Source organism: Telopea speciosissima, chromosome 11 (genome assembly GCF_018873765.1).
Source record: "Telopea speciosissima isolate NSW1024214 ecotype Mountain lineage chromosome 11, Tspe_v1, whole genome shotgun sequence".
Classification (NCBI taxonomy): domain Eukaryota; kingdom Viridiplantae; phylum Streptophyta; class Magnoliopsida; order Proteales; family Proteaceae; genus Telopea; species Telopea speciosissima.
Window position 1 is genome coordinate 34,392,547 of NC_057926.1, and position 9,865 is coordinate 34,402,411.

At 40.6% G+C, this 9,865-nt stretch overlaps 1 long non-coding RNA gene across 1 annotated transcript; it reads right to left on the reverse strand.

The window, feature by feature from the left end:
• Positions 1–1,413: 1,413 nt before the first annotated feature.
• On the reverse strand, positions 1,414–1,950 carry LOC122646356. Its single transcript, XR_006330599.1, has 3 exons — positions 1,885–1,950; positions 1,673–1,781; positions 1,414–1,482 (listed from the first exon to the last, which is right to left on the reverse strand). It is a non-coding gene; the product is annotated as an uncharacterized LOC122646356 (long non-coding RNA).
• Between the last annotated feature and the right edge of the window lie 7,915 nt (positions 1,951–9,865).

Consider the following 9,865-nt stretch of genomic DNA (forward strand, 5'->3'; position numbering starts at 1 on the left):
AGAGCAGACTAATGTATCAACTAGAACTCATAAAACAATTTGAAATAAGCCAGGTTTGCCACCTATAATATTCATGGAAATTTCAAAGTCCTTTACTCTTCAATAAAAAGTTAAAAAAATCTTGATATTCTCTAAAGACCAGCATATTTTCAGGCCACTTTCTTTTCTTAATGAATAACGGGTTTTAAAGAAGTGAAAGGAAAGCTGCACAACTATAAAGTACAAGTGTACAACAACAAGAAAAAGGACAACGGTCATCCATTCTCAAGAAGAGATTACAATAATGAGAACTCTCCCAAACACCATAAAGTTTTCCAGTGGCTTACTCATCCACCCAGAGACATAACAATCCCATCCATTAGGGGTGTCAATCGGTCGGTTCGATCCTGGTTCAGTTCAGTTTTTTCGATTTTGGTGTGGCTTTTAGGGAAACCGAAACCGAACCAATAAGGACTTTTCGGTTTCGGCTCGGTTTCAGTTTCAGTGCAGTTTGGTTTCGTGTCTGTTTTGATTTATGATAACGGGTTGATAGTGGTTTGGATTCAGTTTGGTACCGGGTTTTTTTAAACAAGTTGGGTTCGGTTTTTGCCTATTTTCTTCTCTTTCTCTTTTCAACTACATAAAATATTTCATTAGCCCCACACTTGAAATGGAGATCAATGGAACAAGCATTGTTACAAATCAATTTCCCTATTTTCATAACCTCATACTCATTGATTTATAACAATTTCCCTTACAACCATAAATTTGCTCACTAATATTGAAATCAATTCAATTATTCATAACCTTATACTAATTATTTTTTATCCGTTTCATTCGGTTCGGTTTTCGGTTTGTTATCGATCGGTCCAGTGCGATTCGATTTTCAGCCGGTCCCATCATACCCCAGTCCAAAACCAATCCAATAAGGATCGGTTCTGTTTGATCTCAGGTTTTTTCGGTCGGTCTTAAAGGTTCAGGCTAGGATTTGACACCCTTACGACCCATATTACTGAGACTTAACCGATGCATGCATCTCCAAACACCACTTCAGATGCAGTTCAGCTATTTACGCCATCAAGCGTCAAGTATAGCATCCACACAGAAGTCTTTGAACCATCATTACCACCTTAGCTCTGCAATGATGATAAATATTCCCATTTAAGATCCTATTCCTGCTGGCCAAGTATTGCCAAAGACCCATCATCAAAGTTTATATTGAAAAGCTTGTAAGGGGGAGGATGTTCTCATGATAATAATAAGTTATATCCCAACAGGATCTGTTCCATCCTCCAAGCATACTTTTGTTCCTTCTTTCCTAAATAACCAAAATGCCAACTAGAAACAAAGGCCCAAACCATCCTTCCTATCATCCCAGAGGGAACCAATAGCCAAAATCCCATATTTTACAGCAAAGAATACTGCCATAAATACCTGACTAGATGGAAAAGTGAGTTTCTTGTCAATGTGTTCACACTTGACAATAGGTTCAAATGTAATTTCCTGGTCAGCATGAAAGCATAGGCATGAAACTTGGACAAATAAAAATTCTAGATGTATGGTATAATCAAAGGGTTGTTCACAAAAACTGGAAACAAATGCCACAATTCTGCAACAGACATTAGATGGACTTATTTTCCTTCTTGGTGGAATAAAGAAGAAAGAAAATTGAAATAAAGGACCAGAGAAGAACCTTATAAAGTTTAATTTATTCATTAGGGCCAAAGCCAGCCATTTCATTTAGTTTTGTTAGGATATCCACAGGCTTACCGATGCCCTTAACAAAAAGCCTTCCAACATACCTGACAAAATTAAATAAAATTTTAAAATCAATCAAGTTATTTGGTTTACCCCAAAAAAAATGTCTTGAGAAGATACAGTAAGAGGGCAAGAAACATTAAGCACTGGAACTCGATTTTCTCTGGGTCATATAGCTTGAAGAACAGAAGAATATCATATTCTGTCTTGTCCGGTGGAAGAACATAATGCAAATCCTGTATGACATAAGAGAAAAGCATTGAGAGAGCAAAAATACATGACTCATCCAAGCTTGACAATGTATTAGATTAAATTATAAAATTAAGAACAGTTACTGGCCCAAGCTCCACTTCCAAGAATAATTTAAGTTCTGCATTATGCACTTCATCTGAAACCTCCCTCAACTGTTCAACCTACAAAAAAGGTTGCAAAATTATAAAAAGCATATCTTTCCCATGGGCTGGAAAGCAATAACATAACCGAACCAAATATCCTGTTTATATAAACACCTGAACCAGAATCAGGAGCTTAAATTATAAGGAAAACTAATGAGGTTCAAACAATAATTTCAACCCTTCGATAAAGATATTTTATCAAAACTACTGGCTGAGCCTAAGCAAACAGTTGAACTTAGATCAGAAAACATTTATTTCAATGTCCAAAATTTAGCACCCTTAGGTTCCACTACAGATGAATTGAATTCCCAAGAGACAAGTCTACATTAATATACCTTCCTTCAGTTATGAATACTCTAGCATTAACCTCCATGTACCTGATGATTTTAAGGTTGATATGTTTTAACACCCTCCTTATCCCTACCCAACCAACGTGGTTCTGATATATATAAAATTAGTACCAACATATTAGGATCTCAAAACAGAGAAATTCCAGAATTTAGGATAAAATTCAACTAGCAAGATCCAGAGATCAGAGAGCTGGATAATCCTCTGGTTGAGTGGTCATTTTAGGGACCAGAATAAATGCAGAAAGCAACAGCAAGATCCAATAGTCGGATCTGCTAAATCTGACAATTCCTTGTTGGAGTAGGAAACCTTAAGTTTGACTAGTAAATAGATATTTTTCGATGATCAGCTTTCAGAATTCACATCAGTACTATCAAAAATATAATCACCACTGAAATAAGATTCAACAGAATTCTAAAACATAGTTTTCCTGAATATCCACCAAAATACCAAATGATGATTCCAACTTGGACTAGGATTACAGCATTAAATCAGCAAAATCAAACTTGATAATAGGATTGTGTTTAGGGCATAGTCCTTAGTTTCGGTTGAGACTTGCAGTTTCAACCAAGACAACTCGGTTTCGACTTCGTCCGAGATGAAACCAAGGGAAACGGGTTTGTACCAGGTTTCAACCTTGTTTCACAAGGTTTGACACTTGGTGTCGCCCTTGTTTCGCAAGTTCCAACATTTCCAAGGGGGATTTTGCCAACACATTGCAATTTTTGGCCAAATCACTTGATTTCTTCGTACTTTTTGGCATACTTATACTCGTTCAACCCTTCTACAGCTTGGATTTGTGTGATTGGAACTTGAAGGTAGTGGTTTTTTCCCAATTCAAATTTTTGGAAGAATTAGCACATAGATATTGCGCACAAAATATGTCATGAGATACATATGTGCTGCATTCGGAGGAACGTCACCAACATCTTCAGTGGTTCCAAGAAACTCCATATGGTAGTGAGTGTTGTATGCTTGTATTTTCCTAACCTGATGTATGTTTTGATTGTTTTATTTGCATATTTACATTTCTAGTTGCTAAATTATATGTAGTCAGTGTTTATAATAGGGTTAGTGTACAAAAAAATCTCTGGTTTCGACCAGGTTTCGATCCAAACCTGGGATATCTCCGCATCAAAACCGAAGCCTCGATCCTTAGTTTAGGGTACTGACTGTATGAGATTTATAACCTTTGTTACCTTGATTTTCAGCAAACCTGATGTGACAAGGAATTGTCTATCGCATAAACAGAACTTGAATTCTCAACTGCAGGCTAGAACAGGAACAGCTTTGCTATTCATCAAGAAGAAATCAAAATATAAGAGAGTAGATCTGGGCTTCTCACTGCAAGGATTTGATTGGCTTCACCACCAAGTGTAGCCTTGATTCAACACAAGGAGAGACACTACCGATTCACCACGAAGCAAAGCAAAACAACTTCGATAATAGAAAACATGAAATAGTATAGCCCCCCCATCCTTTATTTATAACCACTAAAAACAGTTTTAATTAGACTAGGATACCCCTTAATTGTGCCTCCTTACAATCCGTCCATCCTTTTAAAACTTTAAAGGAAAATAAGATAATGTGAACCCATAACTTAGGTTCAATTTTATTCTTTATTATTTTTTGAACTTAATAAAATTCTAGGGGCTGGTCCGGGTCCCAGGTAATATTCGGGTTAAAAAAAACAAACTAAGACCTCTTAAATTGAACCACTGAAACACCAGTTCAACCAAAACTTAACGAAAACACTTACAATAAAACAAAAGCAACTTTAACCAAAACAAAGTGGACCCAAGTCACATTAAGCCTGTTTAAACAAGAACCGGGCCACATTAGGCCTGGTTCTTCTTGGACTTTCTACACTGGTAAGTCTTTATTTTTGCATTAATTCTCCTTAGCTTGAAATCATGAGTCCTAGACGAATGGGTGAAAGAAATGTAACGCTCATATAAATTTAGGCCAAGATCTTGGAAAACATCCACGTGGATCCAAGTGCCTTCGTGTCTTGGACGGCCTTTCCATTTGACAAGGAAAGAGTGATAACCACTTCCTTGTCGAGTCATTATGTATGTGTCGCAATCTCATCATCAACATGCACCTATAACTGGGGCAATCTCAACATATGTTTGGTGTCACCTTCATCTGAGTGATGGCTCATAGAGATAGTAATGTAGTCCTAGAATAGGAATTAATCCCACTAGGAACCAAGTAGAACCAAGCTTAGGGTAAGCCTGCTGTTTAGGGCTGATTAGGGGCTGTTTTAGGGCAAAATTAGGGTTTAGGATGGGAATTTGGGAATGGGGTTTATAGGGTTTTAATCTGCAGGTTTAGAGGGTCATTATGGTATAAAAATATCTGGATTTGAATAAGTTTTAATTTCCTGCAGAAATTAGGGTTAGGTTTCGGGTTTTGTAAATAAGGTAAACAACTAAAATTATGGTTTAAAGTAGGATTTAGGGGCAGGGGTTAAGGTCGACTGTTAGAGGGGCTAGGGGGAAGATTCGGTTGCAATATGGAAGGTTTCTGATGGCTGAATGTGTCCCAGCAGAAAATTAGGGTTTTTAGGGTCAATGGAGAAGAGGGATCTTAGGGTTTGGATGGACAGAATGGGCAGCAGCTAGGGTCGAGTGGAGATGGTGATGAGGGGAAGTTATGGTCCAAATCTGATCAGATTCCAATGGAGGAGCAGATCTGAATCAGAGTTTAGAGTCTTCTAGGGTTTATGAAAATAGGACAGAAGAGAAAAGGAATTGATTGGGGAAGGGAAGAAAGGATAAACAGAAAATAATAAATTCAAACTCACTCTCGAATCCTCTAACAGCAGTTTGAATGGTTGAAGGATGAAGCCACCTTCGAAGAAAGAAGATCCTCCCAGCCGTCACGGCGTAAGGAGTCAACCGGATTCCACCAGTCCCTTTCCACCTTGATAGAACCACAAGGATGCACACTCAACAGAGCAACACTCAACAGAGCAGGGCAGCAACTATGGCAGCAAACAAAAAGCTTTTCATTAATCAAATTCGTATTCCAGGCTTTGCCCCCTTACAACCTTATATAAAAGACTCAAAAATAGACTTCTACTCTAAAAAGGAAAGGCCTAACCCAATCCCTAACCTATTAGATAACTTAAACTGATTAGGAAACTAAAATAGACTCAAAATAGAGTCCTAATGACTTAAAAACAACTTAAACTACTTAAAATAAAGAAGATTCCCTACTAGCCAATAGGATATAAGAACCTCTTAGCTAATAGGATCACTTCACTTAAATTAGACCAATTGAACCAATTGGATGCAACCAATTCTAAACCGGTTCAATCTAAAAATAAGAAAATAAACTAAGTATTAGGCTAATCCCGTATGCAACCTATATGCCCCTAGTTTAGGCTCATTAAAGTGGCCTAATACATAAAAAACGCTTGGGAACAAAGGCCCAACATGTATATAACCCAACCCTAGGCCTATTTCTAAAGAAATAAGCCCTATTTGGTGATCATTCTGCATCAGATAGAGATCAGCCACATTGAAACATTCCTTATGCCCATATCATTGGGCAACTTAAGCACATAAGTATATGGTCTCGCACCTTGTAGGGACTCATCTTCCTTGGGTGGAGTTTTGTGTTAGAACCTGGTTGAAACCTCTTGGGATTAAAACAGACCTGCACCTATCACCCGGCTTGAACTCCACATATCATCAGTGACGATCAGCTGTAACCTTATAAACATCATTGCTCAAAGCTATCCTCTGTCAAACATCTGCAAGCACCTCTGTAATATGTTGCGAGTACAAATCAGCTTCAAGGCTGATTCGAGCTTGGTGTGGAAGAGGAACAAGATTGATACGCCATCAAAGCTAAATTCCAAGAAGTGTCTCAAATGAAGTACATCACGTTGTCTTGTTCACTGAGATATTATAAGCAAATTCAGCAATGTCGAGGATGAATGACCAAATCTTCTCATATTCTCGAACAACAAACCTCAATAATATTCCCAACTCTTGTTTACCACAATTGTCTGTCCATTAGTATGTGGGTGAAAGGTGGTTGAGAATTGTAATTTACTAGCAGTCTTCATCCACAAAGTTTTCCAAAAGTACTCAAGATCAGAGACAATAGATTCCGGCAACCCATGTAGTCGCACCATTTCTTTAAAGAATATTTTAGCAATATGATAGGCATCAAAAGTTTCACAAAAAGGAAGAAAATGGGCCTTCTTGGAGAAGCAGTCAACTACCACCATAGTAGAATCAAATCTCTCTCGAGTAGGGAAGTAGTTCAAGCACATAATCCATGCTTCTATGCAACCAGGGTGTGTGGGGAACTGCTAAAAGAGAGTACAAACCTGTATTCTGTTTAGTTTCTTTAGCAAGCCGACATATACGACACCTTTTTATCACATGATTGACGTCCTTTGACAACTACAGCCAATAGTAGCGATCAGTGACCTGAATAAGAGTCTTGTCCTTGACACATGAAGTATATTAAATGTTCATGTTTTTAAGTAACTGAACATCAAACTGTCATGACTTTTTCCCCCTCTGATCCCCTCCAGCACCGGCTTGCCGTGCCGTTTTGATCACCTCCTTCTCCCTTGGTTCTCCTTCTCTTTTTGGTATGACGTCTCCAACTTCTACCTCTCCCATGCCATCTCCTCCTCCTCCACCCACAAATCCCCTGGTTGGCCAGACTTCAACTTGGAGTTCTCTCGTTGCTCCTGCAGATGGCCTCACTCTGATGGTCTTCCCCTCCATTTCGTTGCCCCCGCCTTTGTAGGCTCCTCCAAGGTGGCTCTCTTCCCTCCTGACTTCCTTGATTCTGAAGCCAATCTTTGGGAGAATTGCCTTGTAGGTCACTTCCTTGGCTCCAGGCCTCCCTTTCACACGGTCAAGTTATCTCTCTCCAAGCAATGGCGACCTCGAGGTAACCTGGATCCCTTCCTCTTGGACAATGGGTTCTTCATTTTCAAATTTTCCTCCGAGTCTGATAAGGCTCATGCTCTCGAGGGTGGACCCTGGCTGGTAGGAAAGAAACCTATCTTCTTGCGTCAGTGGCATCGTCACCTTCAACTCCGCCGTGTGGATCCCTCCACCATCCCTCTCTGGGTTACTCTACCTGGGCTGCCTCTACATGTCTGGTGCACTGATGGACTTAGTACCGTTGGCTCTGTTTTGGGCACACCTCGTTTCTCTAATGTGAGAACTCAAAGCAAAGATAGGTTGGCTTATGCGAGGATATGTATTGAGGTCTCTGCGCAAGACCCTCTTTCCTCCTTTATCACGGTGAAAGAGGGTGAAGATTTTTCCTTCGATTAAGGGATCCACTATGAATGGACACCACCTCATTGCGAGGTTTACAAGACCTTCGGCCATGGCTCTAAGCTTTGCATCCTTTTGGTCTAGGCCATCTCTGACTTAGCTCCCCCTGCCATTGAAGAAGTAGCATTAGGGCTTCTCAAAAACAACAGGAGTCTTCGCTCTATCTCTCATGGAAGACTTAGAACCAGGTTCCATCACCAGAACCACCACCGCCGGAAAGAGGATGGGAGGTTGATTCAATCGAACCAGCAGCTTTCCCCCAGAGATCAAAATAGGTTCAATCTGCTGGTTGCAGTTGAGGTCGCTGAGAACTCTGATCCTGACTCATGCCCCAAAAAGCTCCAATTCGAAGCTCTCCCTCATAGCAGGTCAAGGATGTCGGAAAACCTTTCCCTGGATCTTTCCATTCCTAGCTCTACTGGCACTGATACTGTTGTTGTCGCTTCGCTGCCGCTAATCTCCATTGGAACCAGCTCTTTGGCTTCTTGTTCTGCTACCTCGACTACCCCCTGGCTTCGCCTGTGAGCCTTAATGCCTCAGCTACAAATCTAGATTTGGTCTCGAGTTTTACGAATACTTTGATTGCTTTATGCCCTTCGCATATGGGCCCTACCACCTTTGACACCTATGGCACGCTTGTGGTCCCCTCGGGCTCCCTATCCTCATCTGGCTTGGACCTTCCTAAACCTGGGCTGAACCCCTCCTCACTTAAACCCTCTCCTCCCTTACTCTCGGGTTTGTGGGTCTCTAACCCAACCACATCTCTTAACTTGAGTGGCCACCCTTCTCCTCCACCCGAAAACTCCCTTGTCCTCACACCTCTCCCTCGCAAGTCTCAAACTCTTTTAACCAACCTTGCTTCCCCCTTTAACTGCTCTTACCGCAAGCGCCACCGTAGTGAAACTTGATCCAGGTCAATTATGTCCAGGCTTAATGAGCCTTTGCTACCTCTTCCCTCCCTTTCCAAATTATCCAAGGATTCATTTGGAACACCAGGGGCCTGAATTTCCCGTCCAAGCACGCTGCTGTCTGTTCTCGGCTTCGCCATTCTCGGGCCAACTTTTGTTGCCTCTTAGAAACCCACATAAAAGAACCCAACTATGGGAAAATTTTAAATTCTATTACCCCCCGGCTAGTCCTTTCTCTCCAATTACTCCCATCATCCAAATGGCCGAATCTGGCTTCTTTGGGACCCACCCCAGCAAAACTTTTATATCCCTCTTGTCTTCTTCATCCCAATTCATTCACCTTCCCTTCTCGGATTGTCTGGGGCACCTCTCCTTCTTTTTCACTATGGTTTATGTCCACAATTGCCATTCTCAAAGGATCCCCCTATGGACTGACCTTCGATCAATTGCTAGCCAAACTGGGTCTCACCCGTGGGGCTTGGGTGGTGATTTTAATGTCATCAGGTTCAGCTAAGAAAAGCAAGGAGGAGACCACTTGGATTTGGCAGTGTTATCAAAACCTAAATTCTGAGAATGCTTGAATGATCAATGAGATCAGTCAAGCTCTCTATTTATAATAATAATAATAATAAAAGAGATTACAAAAGGAAACACTATTCACGGCACTGTTCACGACACTGTTCATGTACCCAGTGTCATAGCCCAAATTATAACTCTACCCTTGTTCAAAAGTACAAAAATAAAGCATAAATAAAATACCAAAAGTACCCTTATAATATTGGGTAACACATCTCAACACTCCTCAAGTTGGGGCATAGATATCACACATACCCAACTTGACTAGGCTAGGATAAAACAACTTTCCAGGCAGTCCCTTGGTGAAGACATCAGCAAGCTGATCAGAAGAAGTCACAAAGGGAATACAAATCTGTCCATCTTCTAATTTCTCCTTGATGAAATGCCTATCCACTTCAACATGCTTGGTACGGTCATGCTGTACCGGGTTGTGTGCTATGCTAATTGCAGTTGTGTTATCACAATACAGCATCATAGGAAGGCGAATAGGAATACTCAGATCTTGTAGCAGACCTTTAAGCCAAAGTAACTCACAAATCCCTTGTGCCATAGCTCGAAATTCAGCTTCGGCACTAGAACG